Source organism: Fringilla coelebs, assembly GCF_963513975.1.
Source record: "Fringilla coelebs genome assembly, chromosome: 11".
Lineage (NCBI taxonomy): Eukaryota > Metazoa > Chordata > Aves > Passeriformes > Fringillidae > Fringilla > Fringilla coelebs.
In genome coordinates this window covers 14,172,264-14,193,981 of record NC_140037.1, presented here as the reverse complement: position 1 = coordinate 14,193,981, position 21,718 = coordinate 14,172,264, and the positions used below count along the sequence as shown (strand labels likewise).

Genomic DNA, 21,718 nt, shown 5'->3' with positions numbered 1-21,718 from the left:
GAAATATCAGTCTGGGGAGGAGAACAAGGGAGGAACTCCAGAAAGGCAAATAATACCCATAAACCTGAACAGTGTCATGTTTGTGCTTGTGTCTGAGGCAGTACTTTGGGAATGCAAGAGAAAAATATCCCAAACACGCCCTTTTGTTTATGGCTGGGGATTTCAGTGTTACACCTCAGCTTGGTGTGTGTTTTTTCACGCTGAACTTAGTCCAGTGCTTTAATCTGCAGGTGATTGTGTGTGTTGCAAACAAGCAGAAAGGCAGACCAGCTACTCCTGGTGCAAGAGACACTGGGAGGTAGGGAGGGAAGGAGTGAGGAAAAAACCTAAATCAAATGGAGAAAGTGAAGTTTGCCTTCATTTTGGGAAGCAATACATATGCATTCTCCTAAATGAGAAATTTTGAGGGCTATTGAGCACTCTGCTAAATTTCATGTGTTCAACGGCCCTTAAAATTTCTCATTTCTCACCTGAGGACTGTGGTTTACTGGCTGGTTGCTGGACTTGAGAATTAAATGTGCAGAGATCTTAAGCTGCTTCATAAAAGCATTTGTGAAACACAACCTGCTCCATATATTTTTGAATGCTTTTGTGTATATGCTTCTCATTTAGTCAAGGATCTTACTTCTTTCCATGTTGAGAGCATACCACATCTTTCCTAGGACAATATAATTCAATGAAATTAAGCTCCAGTAACCATCTGTACAATAATCATTGAGGAAGAAGCCAAAAAGAAATTAATTTTCAAAAACACATTACACTGACTATTAATTTGTTTTAGAAATCTCATGTTTATCAGCAATTGCAGTATTGCCACAGCCTGGAACTGATTCTCAGCTGCATATATTTTAATAAATAAAAATTGATATACATATTATGCATAAATAAAAACCATATAAAATATACCACTTGAATTTTTTTACTTCAATAGCAAATGCATTGTATTGTACAATTTATTTTGCTGCATTTCAACTTTTCCTTGCATTTCCTTATTTATGTAGCTTACTTTCTTACATTAACCTCAAATTACCAGCAGAGATGATAGTAAGTTCAAAAATATCAGCCACAACAACTAAAGGAGGAATAAAAGAGGAATCAGAGTCTGTTACAACACTAAGGAGGGAAATTTGCAGGTTAGGCAGCTAAGGGATTAGGAAAGGAGGCTGCACTTTCAGGAAACACTTTGGCTTGTGAAATTTATAAGGAAGAAAAAGTCTTTATTCTTCAGGTCCTTCCCTAGAGGTACCAGAGGATGAGGTTCCAACCCATGCCTCATGGCAAATATCTTTCTAGTCTCTTCTTCAGCCTAATTCTTCAAGCTTAAAGAAAGAGCACAGAAATAGACTGAACGTCTTAAAATATTCTCATGGAGTTCTCAGATATTAATTTTTATTTTTACTACTGCTGAAATCAACATAAATAAGGAATTTTTACACAGAAATCATCCTGATCCTATGGGGACACAGATGAACTTTCTCTGTTCCCAGAAGAAGAATCTTCTTTTGGAGATCACTTGAAATTCTCAATGTTAGAGATTTTTTTTTTCAAGAGTTTCTCAACTAACAAGGTGCCAGAGGAGGCATCTTTGGAGCTACAGTGTGGATGCAGCAGGTCCCATTTTAATTTAGGAAGAAACACTCTCAGTACAATATTGGTTAGAAATTTAATCCTTGAAGTTCAAATACACCTCAATTATTGCTGGCTACAGCCTTTCCTACTCCAAAGTGTGGCTTTTTGAGGTAAAATACTTCCATTCATAGGATTCTGTTAAACAGAAATTTCTACTGCAGGTACTCATAAATATCTCTCCTTTAATGAATTTTAGAGTTATAAAATCATAGCAAATGCCAGGAATTAGCATTTAACCTAAATTTCAGATAAAGGAAACCAACTTATTCTCAAATAATGACCGCACTAACTCTACCCCACCAAAGAGGATAAAAAATATATAGTTATCACAGATGAGAAAGAGCCTCAATATCATTTGTTCAGATAAATTGAATTCTTCTAGCATTACAGTTGAAACAAAGTTTGGAAAAGCTTGTCTTACAACAGATTCACACATAATTTCATTCTCCATATGCAATAATCTATTAAGAAGTTAAGACTTTTCAAGAAAAAAATATTTTCTGCTTCCAAAAACTCTGTCATAAGAGAAAAGCATTCCAATTTTCTTTCAAGTATTGTAAAGGTTCCTTGGCTCAATAATAATTTTTCTATTACAAGTTTTGGCATTTACATTTGTGTTTGAGGGAAGCAATAGATAATGAATCCTTTTTTTCTTGTGATTAAATTTTCAAAATTAAACCTAGCCGTAACTAAAACTTTCAGAAAGGGCACCAGAACTATGAATCAAACTCTCTGAAGCAGATTAACTAACTTTGCCTTTGAAAGAGTTCTATATGAACAAATGGTTTTCCTCCAGATGAACTAGGGGTGTGAAGCAGTGGGGTACTGCACTGCTCCCTCTCATCCAGCGCATTCACAGCTCTCATCAGGCAAAGCTGTGTTGAGATTCTCTCTAGTTTTCAGCTCTGTCTGTACTTCAGACAAGAAAGGCTGACAAAATTATTAGAGTGCAAACAGAGTACCAACATTCTTCAAAGTGAAATTAACCGCAGGTCGTGGCTCTAGCCCTAAAAACCAGAATTCAATTCTGCCATGCTTTTCTGGTAGTAATTTCTGAAAACAGTTAAATTTAAACCAAAATCCCTTTCATTCAAACCTCTGTCTTAGATGCCCATGACATCTAAGCATGACAGCTATTCACTTCCAAAAAAAAAAAAGAGACAAAGATATGAAAATAATTTCTATCAACAGTTTTGATTCTGGTTTATAAAATACACTGTTTGTTTCTCAAAATATTGAAATTTGTCTTTAAAATCGCAGTCAAACCAGTACCTTTAGGTAGCAAGCACCAAAATCTTTTTAGGATAAAACATGTGCAAAGCAGGTATCTTTATAAATTTCACTGGCTTAATTTTAGAAGGCTACACATGCAAAAATCCAGAAGTCTAAACTCAGGTTTAATTTTCAGGGCTGTAAATGAAGAAGTTAATTCTATACATCCAGTGGGCTAGGGCAGCACTCAGGCTTTAGGTGATTGTGACTGTCTCAGAGTAACCATCTGGCAAGTGCAGAACTTTGTGATGGTGGAGAGTTTTAGAGAGCTGCTATCAACACCCATTTACCTGAAATCTTCTCCTTCACTGCTGGGACATTGAGCAGACCCGAGGCACTCAGATCACAGACAATGCTCAAAAAGAATCATCAGACTAACTCAGCTCCTCACCTTAACTTTCACCAGAAACTACAAAGCTCTAATATCATTTTAAAGTAGCTTAAGAGAGTATCAAGGGTACTACTAGCCATCTTCCTTTGAAGTGACATGAATGGAAGGCAGGCAGCAAAGGGAGCCAGGCTGGAGCAGAGGAGGGTGGTTTTGATACCCTGAGCCAGTTTCAGGGAGTGATCAGTGAAGGAGTAATTTCAGTACAAGTGAGCAAAAGGCTTCAGCAACACTGCACTGACCAGGCTCCATTTCTCCACATTCCAACTCACTGTTAAAAATGCTGAAAATTAGGAAAAAGTATTTGCAAGGGAGAAGGTATCACTGAGAGGTCTAAGCACACAGAGGCCAAATCCCTTAAAGGAAGGGTGCCAGCCCCCAGCAGCACCTTGTGCAGCGAGAACAGGAGCCAGAGCACAGCACTTGTGCACCAGGGCACAAGGAGCAGTAACTGCTGTTGCTGAGCTGCCATCCCAAAACAAGGAGCAAGAGGGAAACAAGGAAAACAGGAGCAGCACCCTGCCCTGGGCACAAGGAGATGAGCCCAGCAGGAGGCTCTCACCCTCCATGTCCAATTCAAGCTTGACAAACTCCAGTCTGCAGGTTCCCAGAGTTGCCTGGTGTGTGGCACAGCAAGCAGACACAAACATTCTGCCAGCCAACCTCTTCAGATATTGGGGATCAACCCCAGAAATGCTGCCCACCCTGAAAGTACATCTGATACCCCCCCAGGCATCCAGCTAACGAGATTATCTAATGAAGCCCAAATGTGGAATTTACATCCACTGAATTCTTGGTGGGATGTCCAACACCTGCAGAACACTACACCTAATTTTATAATTTTTTCTCTTTAAATAACTGAAATTGGAACCAGTTTTAGCAGTCAACAGCACATCCCCAGCTCAAAGAAAGGCCAAATTAGATCAGTGTGCCCAGGGCTCTTTATGAAGAGAATCAGAATCCTACAGAGCAATGACTGCTGGCCACACCACCAGGCTATGAAGCATTTAAAAACTATCTCTTAGGTGAGGCTTTCAAGAGACACTGGGTTATGCCTCAAAAATAAAACTGGAAATCTAGCTTTGTTCTGGGATTTTGAAAAGCCAATCCATGAATCTATTTTTCACGGTTAAAATATTTCATTTTCCCCACAAATTTACTAACAGGTTTTTAGTATGTAATTTTTACCTCTGGAAAAAATATCAAGTCAGACTGCAATATGCCGCCTAATAAAACCTGGAGCAACTACACCAAGTTTGATTCTGACCTACGTTCGATTAGGGGTGCAGGTATGTGCACTTCTTTTTCCTCTTTTTTTCCAGATTATGCAAAAATTTCCCTATGAGGGGCATAAACTAAATAAATTAACACATACTATGAAAGCAGTGTATTCTTTAATTTAAATTGAACTGCTAAGCAACATTCAGACAAAGAAATTCACCCTTCAGATTAATGTTGGAAGAAGAAAGAGAAAGCAGAAGCATGTGCAGAAGCTCCTCAGCACTTCCATTCACATCCAATTAGATCCTGCTGTCAATCTGCCATCAGTGAGAACACATGGAAGACAACTTGGCACGTCCGTTCCATTTGATCGGCCGACTGGGGACACGGCCTGCCAGTCAAACAGCCCCTCTTCCCCCCAAATCTCTTGAGGGGTTTGTCATCAAATGTTCCATCTGATCAAGAGATGGGAGATTTAACTGCCTTCACATAATTCTGACCACTTTTGCTCCCTCCTTTTGTCAAGTGTTCGGTTTACCAGAGAAATTTCAATAAGAGCAGATCAGACTTAAAGGTCAGCTCTGCTGCAGTTTAATATTTGAACAATTGAAGAAAAATCATTGGGTTTGCATGTTGCATTTCTACATGTACAATCACAACAACTTTTTTCAACTGTTTAACTAATTTTCTTACAAGACCTTTATTAGATTTCCTAATATTTCCAGACATTCGTTCTTCTACACTAAAGGCAATTATATAAGTTATAAAGACTATTACATTCTGTATCTGCAACCACAAAACGTAAGAATATTGGGGTTTATATCACCAAAATGCATCAAAGAAACTCAGCTGAAGGTGGTGGCACCATTCCAGCTGTGTAACCCCAGAAAATAATGGGGTAATCTTGCATCACTATCACACATCATTATTAATTAAGTTCAAGAAATACTTCTTAAAACATATACTATCCTAAAATGCACGCCATTATTACCAAGGAAAGATGAGAATCTGAGACACTTTTGTCAGCATGATAGTTCCCAAGCATACAATGTGGTATCTACAAGATTTTACATCTCCAGATTTGATATAGAGCTCCCAAAGAGGAAGTGCCACCATCATTCCAGTGCTGCACCAAAGGGAATTAAGCATCAGGAAATTCCAAAGATAACCAAATCAAAAGACCTCTTTATATTGTTGTGCAGTTTGAACAAGTGTGAGATCCTGTGATCTGCCATCAAAACTTATCCAAACTTTGGGAATACAGTCACAACGTGGTGAAATGACTCCAGTATCATTAGGAGCAGTTGGCTACAATTTTTACATCTCTAGACTATTCTGATTTCCTGCTGGGCTGGTTTGCCCAGAGCAGGCAGCACGGGGCCGGATAGCTCAGTCCTTTGGGACAGACTGTAGAGGTGAGAGAGGAGAAGGCAGCCCTGGCATTCCGCAGCAATGGCTTCATTGGGCTCTGTGAAGGGTCCCAGCAAGGGCTCTTCTGGCCAGAGTGGGCTAAAACAGCCCCTTATATAGGGCTAGAGGGGATCAGAAATTGTCCAATACAGGGGTTAAGGAGAAGTGACCTGTGGGGTCACAGAGAGATAAGCTGGGGTCTGAAAGGCAGAAGAGAGGGGTTCTTTGGCTATTTCACCGTGACTTGGCATTTTAAGCCTCTTCCCTCCACGGGCCCCTAGCAAGCCTGGAGCTTGCTATACTAGACCTTTTTAGTTTCCCTGCCCTTACTTAATGAGAGCTGTAATTGTTTAAAATACAAAATCACTCCTAAATGGCACTCATTTTAGCAGCCATTCTAGTCCCTGACTTTGAAACCTCCAGCCTGAGATTTAACCACATAGTGTTTTAATCTTTCACAAAGACACAGCCATACAATTGACACCTGGGAAATGACAAGGCACTGACTGATATTGAAATGTGATTTCTGCTGCTGACAATTAGCAGGCAGGCACCTGCTCTTTCTAATGCAAATCAAAGGTAGTGTTGACTATCCACAACTAAAACTAAATCCCCTCCATCATCAAATAAATAAATACATATACACTGATAATACATAGAAAGATGGTTGGGAGGCTGACTACCTAACATGAGAGAGCTCAAAGTTATTACCATCTTTGATAGACAAATCCTGGAAAAGAAAATCAGAAAATGAAATCATTTGTATCTTAACAGGCTGAAAGCCATATAAATTTTTTTCTACAGTTTTCCAGCATCTGCCTTTCAGACATTTTATTTGTGGAACAGAAGCTGCACACTGGTGATTCTCTTCACAGCTAACATACCTTGGGTTCCACAGCTGTGAGCCCGTGAGCTCTCCTTAATTCCTGGCTCCACAAAGGTGCTCGATCAACAATGCTCAGGAAGAGTCAAAGTTAAGAGCCTGCACTGCAGCTGAGACTAACCCAAAGAAAATAAATCAAACCCAAATGGCAGTAACACATTAACCTACAGTGCCTCTGTAAACTCTGCCATGCCCTGAAGGAAAGCTTGCCATAGGCTGATAAGCAGAGCTCACACTCTGTATTGCCAGAAATACTTTGTGCCTCGTTATTAAAATATTCACACAGTTGGAGGTGAACTAATTGAGGCAGTGGAGACAGTAACACAGAAGGCACTTAAAATGTAATTAAGCCATGATCAGAAAAGGGACACATAAGGGAGAAAGCACTGAAAACAGAGACTCCAGAGAAAACACCAGATTCAAACAGAAATGAGAGCAATTGTGTATTAAACCATGTTTAATGACATTTATATGTACTGCTAAAAGAATCTGTCCAGAATTCAAACATTAAGGGTGCAGATAATCAGGGAAAACCACAATATATAAATTTGGTTTAGGGAACCTTCATGTACTTTAATATATGCCAAGGAGACAGGTGTTCTGAGAGGAAGATGGCACCACCCTCACCTGAGCAATTCTCAATCATGCTGGAGATCTAAGAAAAGGAATGCTATAGGAGCATTCAGTGTCTCAATTCTTTTGGTTTTATTCTGTAAAAACATAGTTAACTCTACTGCTGGCTGTTCTGGAAGGACTGCAGCAGCAACTGTTTCCTCTACTGAAAAACCCAGCTTACACATGCACTCACGATATTAAGGAGGGGGGAAAAAACCCCAAAACTAAAAGACTTAAAACAACCAACTATGAACCTATAAACTTCACAATTTTAACACATGTAACATATTCTCTTTGTAATAAACACTGTATTTTAGAGATACTTAATGACAGTCTGCAGAATTGTCTATTTTTCCTTCAGTTTATTTTACAGAGAAAAAACATATCAGAAAAAATCCCAGGCTAATATCCAGTTATGCAAGGATTTTTTTTTCAGATCAAGATAAAAGGAACCTTTGTAAAAAGATTTCTTCTAACAGACAGCTCTATGTGTTAACCACACCTAAAAACCCTTTTTCATTGTTTTTCCCTATTAAATTTGTTTCATGCAACTATGCTGAGTGAAGAGTCTTCACAAAACCAGCTCCCTGTAGAATGTACAAGCCACATGTGGATTTTGCCTTTTTTCACATTTTCTCCATTTAGTATTGTCTCATTTCCCTACCAGCTGCTTCACCATTTCCTGAGCTGCACCATCTCGTGCTGTGTCCAATATTAGACACAGCAGTGACAGAGCAAATGGGAAATAAACAGCACAGCTGATCAGGACAACTGGCAAAGGATGCAAGCAGCACATCCAGAAGTGGTTATAAGTGAAAAAGCCCCAAAACATTTGGTTGTAGGAGCTTAAACTATTGATCTTTAAAAACACAGCAAGATCCTCGCTGACTCGACTCTAATCAGATGGAGAGAGCTCTGAGAATCCAGCCTGAGTCCTTTTCCAAAGAGCACATGAACTGAGCGCTGAATTAGGAGCAGACATTTGTCAGTGCTGGCACACCCAGTGCAGGGAGAAGGAGGGAAAGATGGGCTTGAACTCAGGGGGTCTGAACACGAAAGTAACTAAAATCTAAGCAGGATGAGCAGTGACCTGCCATGTAGCTAAAGAGAAAGTGAATACAGGACAAAGAACTATTTTTGCCAAGCTAATAAAAAGTATTTGTTTGAACTATCTTGTCAACAACATACACATTCAGAAGAGTATTTACACCCCTCAGCTGTCCCCTTCCCACATCTCCCTGCTTTTCTTCAATTCAAAATGAGGAACCAGTGGACAGATGCTGGGACAGACCCCTGAACACGAGGGAGAAGCAGCCTGTCAGGTGCTCTCCTACTGAATAACTGAAGAGACACTGGCCAGAAAATGTTACAAGCCAGTAACATTTCCTGTTTATTTAATACAGTTGTCTTCTTGCTTAGACTAGCTTGCTGAAATGATAATGGACAAATTTGTTGAACATGTTTTGAGGCTAATTTAAAAAAATAATGATGCAAACATTGTAAAATTGTGCTGCATGTTGTCAAAAGCATCAAGTTTGTAAACGCCTCATTTGCAAACAATCTGTTGCTGAACTCTAACCAGTTCAGACACTTACTGATCTCTCACCACTATAATTGCAGCCATTAAGCACTTTTATTCATTTTAATAATAAGGACAGCAAAAATACTTAGAGCATATAAAGAACACAGTATTTTTGTGTATTTTTATCATTTTATAGAACTTATTAGCCATTAAAATATATTTTACGCATATAAGTCTTCCAAAAAGATCATAAAATTAAACTGAAATACTGGTACTTGTTAGCAACATGATTCCACTCAATTGACAGTTGAGATAAAGCCATTACTACATCCAATTTAAGGACTGAGATTTCTTTTAGTAACAGCAATCTTGGAGAAAAACTTAAAAATCCTGAAATATAATGTCAGAACACTCAATTGATCACATTGGGTATCTAAACTGGAGCACCAAGGTCCAGCAAACAAGCACCTTGTTTGTGGCACTGTGCTGGTAGCTCAGCTGAGGGACTTGGGGGAGCACATGCAAAGGTAAGTGGTAGGTGCCTCTATCTTCATAAAGCACTGCATAAAGGAAGAGTTTTCTAACCCTCACAATGGTCATTTGACCCAAATCTGATAGCACAGATGATGGAGCATTATTAAAGCATGAGGAATCATGAGCTCTGTGCTGCCAAGACAGCGACAGCAATGATGGGTTGCGTGAGAAGTTTGGGCTGTGTGAGTGGAGCTGTTCAGGGATGACAATAATCACCTGTGAAATGAATATTCATCACATGGGTGAATTCAAGGCTGAATAATATTTCACTGGAGAGTTGGGACAGTGTTAGGCAGAAGCTGGCCAAAGCTGACACAGCTCACTTTGTACTGAGGTCTAGTGCAGCTGGATGACACACAGATGGGTGCCAGGAATTCATGAACTGCAGACACAGCCTGCAGCAGGCAGAGCTACCCCCTGTTATAGTTGTAAATACAAGCTGAAAATTAGCTAAATAGCCTTTTCATTCCTGCATGTATGCCCACCTCTATGCCAAGAAATACATTACTACTCTTATTTCTGCAAGCAGTAAATAGCATTGAGCCACCCAATGCCAGCCCTTCCTTTTCTCCACAACTCCAAAACCTGTCAGGGAACACCTTCCTTTTTTAGAGTAATAAAATTTTTCAGAGGCAACCATACCCAAAGGTACAGTCAGTCTCTGCCAACTTCTTTGTGAGCAGCACAAGCCTCCAGCCAGCTGAACACCTGGCAACTGCCCCAAAAGCACAACAGCCACTGCAGAGGGATTGAAGTAGAACACTTTTAATTTTTAATGTTTTCCTTCTTTATTTAATAGATGTTATCAGACTGGGGAAAACAAACCAATCAACCAGCCAACCCAAATGCCCAAAAAAATCACAAAGAAAATGTGTGCCAAAAGTCCTCAAATGCTACCAATGAAGAAGGAAAAGTGTGGGGAGGAGCCAAGAGATAACTTTAAAAACAATAAAATCTTCAATATCTGATCCAGCAGCTAGGGCATAAAGATGCAGAAATGATTCTGTAAGTAAGGCTTTTCCTTTTAATTGTCTGAAAGCAGATTAGTTCCCTAAGCATACAATGAAAGTGAACTATTATCCATCCCTGAACACTAACACTCTACAGATCAATAGCCAACAATTCAACAATTAACTGCAAACTTTTAAGTAATTGCTGCTACAGTATCAGCTCAAACTCACACCTATAGGCATAATTCTCACTGTTACCAGGAAGAATCATATCCCCAGAATAACAGCTCAATTACTCCCTTGAGAATCTATATGCAAACCAAACCAACCAAATAAATACTACAAATATTTCCTTTCCAAAGCCACTAATGACACACTTCTGACAAAACACTACTCAAGGTTATGTATTGACACATGCACGATACATAATTTGTAATGTACTCCTTTGTTGTTAAAGAAGAAATATTATTTTGTGATTTACAGTAGTATGTCCAGTAAAGGCAAAGGACTATTTTCATATAGAATTAGTATTGAAAACAGGCACACAGTTTTTCATACTTTTGTCCAAAAACAGACATACAAAATCAATTTTCTCCTGTATCTTCACAGCAAAATTCTACAGAAAAGAAAGTCTTCATCCAAAGACCACAGCAAAATACAAAACTGTGTGTCAGATAGTTTCTTCTAGGACTAAAACCACAAACCTATAAAAATTAATGGATTCATTTATTGAGGAATTAAATGACTAGGAAATTAATTTTTAAAATCAATAAAAAACCCAAAGTATCCATGAAAATTCCTCAAGCTAAGTTTAAATGTTGGGGAAGCAATGCAAACTGTCATCAGCATATCAGAACACCACCCTGGCATAAGGCATTTGTGAGTTCAGCTTTGGCTTTACCTGCAGAAACAGCAAAAAGCTGAAAGTTCTGCCTGTGCTAACTGGGCAGGTGCAGGGCACACTGTGTCCTTCATCACAGACATGAGTACAGGGTGTTCTGACATTAAACTGTGCTCAATGACACCGTGCAAACAGACACTCCAGTCAATTTATTTGGGTTTTTTTTTTACTTTTTTCACTAAAAATCACTAAGTATTACTGCATATAGTACTGGCTCAGAAAATGTGGATACACAGGAGTAGAAATGAAATATATTTAAAGCAACCAAAGTATTCTTTATATGGCTGCAGGCACAATGGGAGGAGGAATGCTGTTTATGCAGGTGGGAACTGTATTTTCATTGCTATTCTTACACTAAGTAACCGAGGTGATGATCATCCAAGATATGCTCACATAAATGAAGATTTATCCAGGAAGAACAGGCAGCTATTTCCCTTTTTTCCTCTCTCAATTGAAATGCAAGGATTTTTTCATACCATGCCCTGCTCTTCATGAATTCTGTATTTCCTTTCAGAGAGTGTAAAAGACAAATGAATTTCATAATCTGTTCCCAAGTACAAAATGAGAAAAGGAACATTCAGCAAGAGGAAATTACTAATACATTTTGCAAGCAACAAAGGTGAATACCTCCAGGGGCAACTATTAGTCAACATTTCCAATATTTATCTATTTAAACTATAAGTAATTGACTCCAATTACAAAGAACAACCCCAAATTTGTTCAAAGTTCACAAGCACGTGCACACACACTTCTGATTTCTGCCTTTCCCTTAATGTTCTGCATCTCCATGTACACAAAAAATCTCCCAAGACATTTTCTGGCTATTTTTCTGGACTAAACAGTGAAAGGTACAAGATTGCTTCTTGAACTAATGCAAGTAGAACTTGTCAACACCATTGTCAATACCACAAAAATGCCTAGTAATAACAGTAGTACTAACAAATACTAGTAGCAACAAATATGAAAACACCAACAGAAATAATAGAAGGAAGACATTGGGGAGAAATTATAAAAATTCCTGTCTCTACCTGAATATAATAATTAATTTTATTATTTAGTTCCTTTGCAAGGAAACATTGACACAGTTCCCACTGCACTTCAGTGTTCAAACAGTGCCAAGAGCAGGAGGTCCAGATTCCTCTCCCTTCCCTGGCGTGCAGGAAGGGTGTTTTTGGCACTTCAATCTCAAGGAAAGACTCACTTCCACAGGCCATGGGCAGCACAAGCTGATGCTGATCCTGAGCTAATAACAGCTTCCTCTACAGCCCTCCCTGGTCTCTAAAGCAAAGGGAACACTCCTGGCTTACAGGATTGGGCTCTCCTTGGCACTTCACAAACCAAGTGTGGAGCAAAGCACCTCACATTGATAAAGTCAGTGGCAACACAGAATCCAGCTTGTCAGATACTGCTGTCTTCAGTTTTGAGAGAGAAAGATAAGGATTTCTATCATAGCCAGTTTCTGAGTACAATATTTTGACAGTCCAGTTGCTAATGTTCTTTCTTACACATGAAACTTTTGTGAAGGTCATCAATTCTAGGGCATTAATACTGAATAAAGCATAGTTTTTTTTACAAAACTTATCATTTACATCTGATTAGTCACAGTGTCAATATTATAATTTGAATTTGCTGGCTTCCAGTATTCCCTTGGTGACTTTCACAGCAACTGTTTATATTTTGGTATATGACTTTCCTATGTTTTTCCCGGGGTTACAGCTGGAAGTGACTATATCAATGTTACTCAGTATTCACATGTTTTGTTATGTAACTGGTGCTTGGGGGTAGGGGGCAGTGAAAGAATTGTTCTGCTGGTGTTAAACATTCCATGGTGTTAAACATTCCATGGTGTTAAACATTCCATGGTGTTTCAGCCATCTGAGCTAAAGATACTTCATCCATTTGCAAAACCCTTCCTACAGAGTGACAGCAGGATTTTAAACAGTGTCCAATAAAACTGAAACTTTGAAAAGGGAACCTTAGATTTTAAATCACATTCAGAGTTTATTTCACATAAAGACCTAAGTTCAGAAGAATTTGAGCCTCCTTCTCAAAAGAAAAATTCAAGCTCTATATTGGTTAGGGTACACCCACTCTACTGTTTATCTAGATATGCAGCAATGTCATCGACTCACTGAGCTACTTCTTGACAGTTCTTCACTTTGAGACATACAAACCCTTCTGACAGATACATAAATGAGAAACCCTGGGAAGAAATGTTATTTTGTTTCAGCATCTGCTCTACAAATGAAGATCAGCAAAGCAGATTTCTAGTTCCAGAAAATGACAGCTCCTCTTTGTTTCAAAGAGAGTGACATGAAAGACACAGCAAGAGAATGAACATTAAACTGGATTGTGGGGCAGGGGCAGAGCTGTGTGCAGGTTCCCCTGCTCTGACACCCCTTCCTCACTCTGCCTTGAGGAGTGCTCCTATCTTGATTTAACTACTGATATCTTCTTGGACACTCTTAAATTTTATAGGAAGAAACTCTATTAATGTAACAAGAACACTTAACAGATAAACTTCCAGGTTTTGACAAACAGAATTCCAAAACATTAACTCAAAAGTGTAAGCTTTTGCTGTAGATATTCCATCAGTATTTGGCACAGGTTACTGTAAAGGTTGCCAAATCTCATAGAAGCACCGAATGGTTTGGGCTGGAAGCACCTTGAATATCACATAGCTCCAACCCCTGCCACAGGCTGGGATGGCACTCAGCACATCAGGCTGGGATGGCACTCAGCACATCAGGCTGGGATGGCACTCACCACATCAGGCGCCTTAAGGCCCCACCCAACCTGGCCTGGAACACTTCCATGGATGAGTCCTCCACAAATACCTTGGTTCCTGTTACACTGCCTGCATTACTCTGCCCTTCTGATTTTTACTTTTATGATTTCTGGCATTTGACACCATGAAAAACTGGCAATTCAGAGAAGAGAATGGAAATTCAGATAGTTTGTATCTGTGTACTGACAAATAGGTTCTTAAATTTGTGCAACATTTGGAGAATGCTTTTTTTATTCTTCAGATGAGATTTGTTAGCAGGGGATTGGAAATGCACTGTGATCCTTCACTAGCTTATTTCTTCTCTCTGTAGGTTTTTTTTTCCCTCACTTTTCCCCCCTCTCTTGGATATTCACTTTTTAAATCAGAAGAATTACTTAAGAGAATGAAACTATTTTTGATCATATGAGGCATTTTTTTCACTGAGATGATGGCAGCTGAGACAGGATCGGAAGCAGTGTTACAGGAATGGTGACAGAAGGTTACAAGCTTTTGTAACACCTTTGTGATCTAGGAAGGGAGCACCCACTTCAGCCTCGTGGGAAAAGAAGTGTCTGCACATTCTGTTCACTCATGTATTTTGATTTGATGAAGGGAAGGAAAAGTATTCCCCCTGTGAGATTTCAAATGAAGGTACAAACACAGAGTTTTCTCACCCCAGTTTTTCCAGGGAGAGAAATTTCCAATTACTTGGCAAATCAAGAAAGAATATCTGGAGGGGGTCTAAACCTAAGTGCTGCTTTTCCTTTCCTTAGAGTTTGCAGATACTCCCCACAGAGCAGAAGGCTGCAGTCCAGGAAGCCACAGGGAACTGCTCATGGCACTGTTTTTCTCTGAGAGACAGTAACACAGCACACCAGGAATCCCTATTTGTGCAAGGGAATACAGGAGGAGACAATGCACTAAAGCTTTAGGAGTCTGGAGTCTTTTACTTTGCCTTGTATGTAATTTTTTTTTGGACAACGTGAAGCTCATAAACACTCAGAGCAGATGGTGTGGCATGCAGCAACAGGAGATGGAGCTTATTAGCTGTCGCTTCCTTCCGCTAGTCCCCAGCCCAGAAATCTGAAGGACCTTTAAATCACCCTCTACCGAGCTGAGTCCCTCTCAGGAAACAGTACAAGGGATAAACTGTGTGTCCTCACACAGAAATCACTGCATTATGCTTCAAGGCTGCTCTAAAGCACACAGGTACATAACACGCTTCAGTTCTCAGATTTTCTAAAATTAGCTAAAAAAAACCCCCAACATTAAAAGTCTAAGCATCTGGCATTTGGAAAAAAAAAGAAAAACAAGATCCTAATAATACAAAATATCTCAACTGTTTTTACACTAACCCTCTCTAGTAATAGCATTTTAGCAGAAGCCTTCTATTTTTCAGAAAATTTTCTTCACTAAATCAGGATTTCAAGGAAAATGCTTGCAAAAAAAATTGGTTTCATTTGTAACCAGCCTGTTCACAACATCCTCTTATAGTACCCAGGAATGCTTCATTCCACTGTCCTACAAACACCTTCCACAGCAGCTCAAGGCACGGCTCTGAATAAATGATGCAGCTTAAAGGTTAAAAAAAATCCTTCCTTCATTAACCAATGAATATCAAAAAGAAAACACAGGGAACAAGAGAAGTAACTACACCTAGATGAAGAGTTCCAAACTGTCATACTTCTAAAAGGCTGCATAGCAGTAGTTCTCTTAAGAACATTTTTTTGCATTCTTTTTCCTGTCCTTCTCAAAACTAATAATCTCCCTTTCAGCTACAAACATAAAAATATGCATTTCACCATGTGCTGTTTACCTGTCAATAAACAGCCAGTGGAATATATTTTATTTTGATAGTCTTTATCACATGAGCACTAAATGGCTCCCAAATATGTAACTGGCAGGTGGAGTGGTAGTGAGCTGTGACACCCTGTTCCACTGGCCACCAAGTTACCACTGGAGCTCTTAATAACAGGAGGCTTGGGGTGCCCCTTCAATTACTGCTCTTTGTGGAAGCTCATGAGCATAGACTCCTAAATTCACCCAGATAAGTGCTCCAAATCTCTACCAAAACAATGAAAGACCACTCTGCTGGCATTGGTTTCCTCTGGGAGAGCTCCCAAGACCAGAGACTTGTGGTTGGTCAGTTTGTTATTCTAGTGTTATACATAACAGATTAAGGGGAGAATCTAACAAAGGCTTTTTTAACCTTTAGACACCAATTAAAAAGGAGAGAATTGTAACTAAAAGCACATACTACATATAGCCCAGATTCAACTCTCCATGGCCCTGGGACAGACACAAAGCAGATCTGCTGTCCTGAATGGATTTACATAATTCTGGGATAAGAGTAGAATATGGTTATTACATAAAAAGCTTTTGCTGCTTCACAGTTGACAAAACACCACCATGACATTTTCCTGACAGGACAATTTCCTAGCAGTGCTTGTCAGCATGCCTTTTATTTACGTCTAGGAAGACCAGTAAACTGGTTTTGACTGGTCATATGATGTTAAGAGTTACACATGTTTAAATCTTCCTTCCTAGTAAGCTGAAAATTGCTGAACTTTAATGCACAGCAAACCAGACTCCCTATTCTTGCACTTCAGAAGTCGTTTTTCCCTTCTAGGGAACAAAAGTGCTTTTCAGCACTGAAACATTTCTGTTGCCTCTGTATCCTCACTGTTGCTGGGATGTATCAGAGGGCAGAAAGAGGAATTGGATGGCAATGGCAGAAAGCTAAAAAAGAGAGGATGAGACAGAAGAGGCCTTAGGCTGCAGAGCTTTCTCACACTGTGACCCAGCACTCTCTGTGAAGTCAGCGGAGTTCATTTGATGAAGACTTTGAACGTTTAGCTGGATCTGTTTACCTATTGCTCCTGAAGATAATTTTATATGTGCTTTTCAGAAAACATTAATCATGTCACCAATCTGGAGCTTTTGTCCACAAAAACGGTTCCCTTACTTTATAAAGGGCTAAAAGCAGAATAGGCCAATTCTTTGTGAGGCACTCTGTCATTTCCTACAATCCTAGCAATGCTGATTTTCTCACACGGATTTACCGGAAATTATTTGCTGTAGGATTCTCCTGTGAGGAATAACTCCATTTTGCCTTGCCCATAATGCAGTTCAATATACTTATCTTGCCAGGAAATGAACATTTGTCTAACCAGAAATTTACTGCCATATGCTCATATTGTTAACAATCAATAAAGTTTATCATGCCAATGACTCGATCCCAGATGATTATCCTATCAGGAATTCATTCCTCTAAACCAGTGTTTTCTTACAAATCTATAATTAACCTAAAAGCCAGAAAGCTTTTCTGTACTGCCAGTATTTGTAGAGTGCAGCTCCTTTCATATTTGCTTTGGTGGAAACAGAGAAAGCTGTGGGAGAAAACAGATCTAATTATGTAAACATGTCACAAATAAGCTGGAGATGCAATCTACGCATGGTGCATCTATGAGAACTTTCTTTCCTCACAGCCAGGTCCATCAATGATTTTCCTACAAGAGCAACATTTCTGACAATTTCTGTCAATTCTACTCCATCTTCTTCAAGGACAAAACAGTATGTTTACCAATTCTTCCAAGAATAAATTTACTCTGCCAATATCTCCAAACTATATGATATTGGGTCTGCCAGGAATTTACTTTGTAAGATGATCTTGCCAGGATGAGATATTGCAGGTTTACATATCTTCAGACAAGCAGGATTCTGAACCTTCCAGTTCCTAAGAGAATGCATTTTTATATAGACACATGTGTTTAGCACTGACTCTTCAGGAGTCAGTGATGCTTCGCCAGGAGATTTTTATATCTGCTTACATTGAGTTGTTAGGCCAGTAAAATTGAGTTGGGCTTTAAACAGTTCTTGTGTGTGTGCTGTTATTTGGTAAATCTCAAATTGTCAGATAATTGCAAGTTTCTGATGCAAGTAACACAGACACAGAATTCAGCTGGCACTGGACTCTATATAAAGGGCACCAGTACTAAAACTGAAGAACTGCATGTAAAAAAACTGCTTGATCAGTAGATCAATTCTGTACTTATTTGCGGTTTCTTTTATTTTGTATTTTCCTACAAGACCTGCAAAATCAAATAATTAATATCTCTGAAGTGTAACATTTGAGATACAATTTCAGGAATTGTAAGGAGTAAAAAATACCGACACAGTTAGGTATTCTATATTTGGATACTGTTTTCAATGTTTGCTATTTATATGATCACACAATATGGCCTTTCAAACTGACACCAGAAATGTTTTGCAAAACACTAATAGTGCTGTTCAATTGTGCAGCATGAATTCTTGAAATGATTCCTTTAAGTTCATGTCATGTCCATATATGCAAACATATACCTCTGATTTTACATAATCACAGATTTCTATTGAAACTTTTCATAGAAATGATTCCTCAGTATTGATGTTAATAATGAAATAGACAAACTCTTTAGAACAAAAATCTTCACAGAAATAGCTGAGATACAGCAGTCTTTTGTGCAATAAATCACATTTTACTCTGAAGCTATTTTACTAATAGTCAGATGACTGCCCAGTTTAATTTATATAACTTATCTTGCTTAAGTAGCTAATACCAATTCTTTGAATTTTCATAAACATCTGTAGTGCTGATTCTTCTCACAAAACTAACTAGAACAGTACTCACACCCCTACACTCATTCCTGTTAAAAGTTTCTCTGCACTAATTATTTTATTCTGACACAATTCCTTCCCACATTCCATCATTAGAGCTCCTTGGAATGCCATCTCACAGCCATCATTATCACCCCAAGCAGGGCTGTTACTGTGTGTCTGTTTCTCATCTCTTCTCACACCTTTCCAGGATGAAGTTCATGGGTATTATTCTCACTGTGTGCTCTGCTAATTCATTACACTCAGGGAAATATTGTAGCTGTAGCTAGAGAAGAATATTATGCCACTAAAGAAGAGGATTACAGCACTAATTGGGGATACAACCTTTGATGCCCCAGCAGCATTTATAGGTAGAATTATTTTATGCAAGTCTCCAGCACTAGCATGGTACAGCACTACTTGCAGAGCAGGCCCCTTTGAAAAGGGGGTGCTGTGGGGGTTTTGGTTTTTTATTTCTTTATATACATTCAGAAGATGTGCCAAACATCTAGAAAAATCTTGCTGAAAATTCTGATGAGGCATTTTAGAAAAGAATAGATTAAAAAAAAAAAAAAAGAAAAACCATTTACAGTTTAATGGATTCATCCAGATTCATAGTTCAAACCTGAACCTTTTTCCTGGTGTTGACTGAGTAGCTATCAAGAACCACCAGGAACTTCCAGGTCCCACACTGTGAAACTTGTGATCTTTTTGGAAATAGTTTGATTGCACTAGAACTGCAATCCTACCTGCCTGAAGTCTGAAATTTTACACTCAGCTTTACAAACTTTTGCTCTTTGAATTTTGAGCACCACCAGTTTTATATTTCCAATCTGAGCTACTTGCCAGGCCAAATATTCAGGTTCAATTTGTTGCAGAGGAAAAGCATGATGTAAATGACTAGAAAGATGTCAGGATGAATTCCTGAGAAGCCAAAGGGATATACTCAGCAGTGCAATTACAATATCAGTAATTCCAAACTGAATTCACGACATAAGACAAGAGAAAACTGTGATTTCTAGTACAGGTTCAACTCCATCTTTACAAATCAGTGCATGTAAATATGATTTAAAAAAAGTTTTGAGGTGAATGACACTGTTAAATAATAAAATACTGGCCTACACAATTCAGGGAGGGGGTAAGGAAATATTCAAGAGCTGCCCTGCATATTGGCAAAGTACTTTTAGAAGCTTAAGTAATTTTTCTAGAAACATGGACATCAAGCCCCATCCTGCAGTCTGAAGCAGTAAAAGACCATCTTTAGTCCGAAAAGAAAAATACCAATGTTTGACAAATAAAAGATCTGAAAATTCATATAGTATCTCATAAAAATTAATTTGAATGGAAAAAACTTAGGGCATGTAACTTCAATAAAATAATCATAGAACATGAGTGCAAAATACTTCCTGATCTGCACATGCACATAACTGCTTCCTGAATAACTGAGCTAAGTTCATGCCTGACAACTTCTCACAGAAATGCACACTAATTTGGCTATTTCTCCAAAATTATTAATGTGATTGCTTTCAGAGGCAATGTTCTGGAAGAATGAATTCAGCATGACACAGAGGCTGGTTTCTGATGCCTACAGTAGTGACTGCCAGCCTTTCAGACATGCCCCAGCCAGTGATGCTGCAGCTGACAGGAATATCAATAGCAGCACAGCACTGCACACCCAGGTCCACGCTGAGGCTTTGCTCCCACAGCCACAGGTACAAGCAGCAAGGGAGCTGCTCTGAGGAGATCTACAAGAATGTTTACAACATCCAGAGGTACAACAATACAGCCATATCTCAGTTAATTAAACTCTCATAGCATGTTCAAAATAAGGTCACAACCAACAAACAAATCTGTTTTCTAAACAATCCTCTGTTGAAATCTATGTTTATGACTTTTTCTTCCAAAAAATTTGCAGTTTTGTAACTCTTTGGAGGGAATATATGCACACAGAGGGAAGCAGCCAAGTATTATTACTCCCATGAATTACAGGTACTTTCAGACAACACCAGGATTATGGGCGTAACTTGAAGTAGAATATCTGCAGTAAAAAACAAAAATGCTGCAATAGCTTTGTAGCACAGCTGTTCCAAATTTCACATTAATTTACACATCACAGAGAAGACAAATTTTCCATCTTCAAAAAGCCTATTTTTCATTTTCTTGTAGAAAAATATAATTACTTTTATCTTCAGAAAATTGAAGAAGGCTTTTCTGAGTAAGCAGTGAGGGCTTTGGGGGCAGGCTGTGTGTGTGATGTGGCTTGTTTGAGGATTTTGGGTTTGTTTGTTTGTTTGTTCTTAATTACATAAGTTTTAGCTGAGAAGTACTGGCCACATTTTAATGTAATTTAATAATTTCCTCGAAGAGCAGGGAGTGGCTGGCCCCAGGACCCTGCTGCTGTCACCTTTAAGGGGACAGGACTCTGATTGCTTCTGACACACTGATTCCTACAAATATTCTCCCTGTCCCACCATCCTGCCTGGACTGGGGACAGAGCTGAAAGCAGCAGCCAAGCCCCTTCTGAGCTCATTGTGTACAAAAACAGCACGTGGGTTTACAGAGTCTGTCAGGAAATGCTGCAGTAAATTCTGCTCATTCCTTCCATTTCTTTAGTCTTTTTAGCTTCTGTCTCTAATCAAAGAGAAGCTTTTCCTAACTTTAGTTCAACTACCATCATTGTTCAAATATTTGTCCTAATCATGCAAAAGGCTAAAACAGAAACTTTTGGGTTTTTTTCTTACAATACACTAATTAACTTCACTTTTTAAATTACTCGATTACTTACATGATTAGAAATGTTAAGAGAATTGTTGTATCTGAATTAATTCACAGGCTTTGCAAGCACATGCAGAGATAGCCTGCAGCCTCGACATTGATTTTATAGCAAAATGCACCCAACATATGCAAAGGCAGTAAATAATTAATCACTCAACATTACTAAGAAGAGTAGCTCCTACTAAAGAAAATATTTGTCTGTAGCTAGCATGTGGT

The 21,718-nt window shown here is 38.8% G+C and overlaps 1 protein-coding gene across 2 annotated transcripts in view; it reads right to left on the bottom strand.

Moving 5' to 3' along the window:
* Positions 1 to 21,718, bottom strand: part of TENM1 (teneurin transmembrane protein 1) — a gene marked incomplete at both ends in the record, with an annotated part of 224,038 nt that overhangs the window by 201,876 nt on the left and 444 nt on the right. The gene's annotated exons all lie outside the window — the stretch shown is intronic.